Source organism: Parus major, chromosome 15 (genome assembly GCF_001522545.3).
Source record: "Parus major isolate Abel chromosome 15, Parus_major1.1, whole genome shotgun sequence".
NCBI classification, from domain to species: domain Eukaryota; kingdom Metazoa; phylum Chordata; class Aves; order Passeriformes; family Paridae; genus Parus; species Parus major.
In genome coordinates this window covers 4,261,238-4,263,655 of record NC_031784.1, presented here as the reverse complement: position 1 = coordinate 4,263,655, position 2,418 = coordinate 4,261,238, and positions in this window count along the sequence as shown.

The following is a 2,418-nucleotide window of genomic DNA, read 5'->3' as shown; positions in this document are numbered from 1 at the left end:
GTGCAGGGATGCGGTGCAGGGATGCGGTGCAGGGATGTGATGCACGGTCGCAGTGCGAGGCCGCCCCACTGGAGGGCAGCACACACCGCGCGATGCAGGACCAGGCGTGGGGCCGCTACCGGGCCGAGGGACAAACCAGCGCTTCTCATCCCATCCCCAATCGCATCTGTGCCCCATCCCCTCCCGTCCCTAGCCCATCCCCATGGATCCCCATCCTCACTCCATCCCATCCATCACCTCTCTGTAACTCCTTTGCTCCTCATCCTCCCAGCCGCCTGCAGTGGTGAGCGTTCCTTTAGCAGCTGGACGTTGTGCGGGTGTGAAGGAGCACTTTGCGTGGGCAGCAGTGGCATGGTGACACGGTGACACTGACAGAGACCCTGGCCAGGGCCCTGGGGACAGCCCAGCTCTCTCAGCAAATGCTTCAGCAGCAGAGGGGACACTTCATCTTCCAACCTGATGAGTCGCCGTCAGCGTTAACGGCACCGTCTCCGTTTAAATGTGATTTACATACATCTCTCATATTGTGGTTTAAGTATTTCCCCAGGGTGAGGGATGAATATGTTTCATTATTGCTCCTTGGGAGAGGCGGAGGTGGCGGCTCCTGCTTCATAATCAAATGAGCAGCTGAGCTGCTCTGCTTCTAGGCCGGTTCTTGGGTGAAAACAATAAATTTGGGTGGCACAGTCCAGTCCTGGCTGGGCCAGGTGTGGTGGCTGGGGAGCCCTGGAGCAGGACTCAGCCACCCAATGTGTCAGAGATGGGATTTTCCAGTAAAATGAGATATAAACCAATTTTTTCCCCTCCCGTGCAGATCTCGATGCCCCAAAGCCGAGAGGCCACATGTCAATGAGCTTTAAAAAGATTTGGGGTGTGGGAAGGGCAGCTATCACCGAGCCTCATCACTCTGCACCCTGCAGTGGCTCTGTGAGGACAGGGACACCACAGCCACCATGGTGACATCCCAGCACAGGAGGCCTCTGCCACCTTCAGGGATTGACTTTGGCCCTTTCACCCCCTGCCCCACCAAGCCTTGAGCTGTTTCACCCTCAGCTGTGGTGATGGGGGCACCCTGGGGGCCGGTGAACAGGGGGTGCTCGGCCCCGGCCCCCTCCCACCCCTCCCCGCGCCGCCCTGCCAGCGATGACAAACCCAACAAAGGGAAGAGAAAAGCACTTGTCATCCAGAATGCGGAGCGTGGAAGCAAATTTATTTTTAGATAAATCTAAAGCTTAATTTGTGAAGCTAATATCAATCAAAATGAGAGATGGGTTTTTTTAAGTCCTTTTGCAGCCGTGCAATTTATACTGCCTGTCTCTCCTCCTCGCTCCCAAACAGCAAAGGCGGCCGCTAAGTTTAATATCAGCCTCATGCACACCTGCCTTAGAAATCTGTATTATTATTGGTATTATTTGAATTGGAAGATATCTGTAGGCCAGAAGCAGGATAGTTTCCTTCAATGTGTTCCCGCAGCGCTTGTGGGGGCTGTGCCCCATGGAATGGGAGGACAATGGGTTGTGGTGTCTTCATCCTCTGTGCTGGGACATACCTCAGGTGTCCCTGCCTCATCTCCCACAGGTGTCTGTGCACATTTTGGGTCCCCACGTGCTCACCTGCACCTGCCAGAGCTGGCACTGGGGCAGCCCTGGCTGGAGGCAGGTGCCTGCCAAGGTGGGACCCATTTATTTTGCATTCCACAGTTGAAACCTCCCTGTGCCCAGCGAAATCCTCCTCCCAAGGAGCGATCTGAGGGGAGAATTAACCTGCTAAATAATAAAAACCCCCGCACACCTCCTAATGAAATGTAATGACTTGGAGACCTGCAAGATGGATCGCGCCGTCGCTCCCAGCCACTCGCCCTGATTTATGGCGAGCTGGGAAATCTGATGGAGGCAGCGCTAATGAATCTTCCTCCCACGGGCACCGCTGACGGAGCAAAGTTTCTCCTGGAGCCCCCAGCATGGCTTCACGCACCCCAGCCTTTGTAAAGTCCCCGTTTTGGTGTGGGGGAGTCCCAAAGGAGGGGCTGCCCTGCGCAGAGGGACCCGCCTGCAGCCCCGCCACGCTCCAGCCTTACATTCCTTTGATGTGGCATCTTTTTAATGACAAAGATCTGAGCAGAGATCTTCCTCCAGACAGACTAATTTTAACGTGCAGGCAGGCAGTGGCACCCCCCATCAGTAATGTTAACCTCTGTGAAAATTCCCTTTTGTCCCAATTTCTCTTTGTTCCCTGGATCTGCTGTCACACCGCTCGCTGCCGGTGACGGAGCGGTCCCCTCCCGGCGTGCCATAAATACCGGCAGAGCCACGGGTTATGGTGAGTGAGCAAATGGAGCTGCCAGCCCTGGCCTCAGCCACGGCCACGGGGCGGCTCCAGGCCTGTGGATGTGTCCCCATCACTGTCCTTGTCCCCATC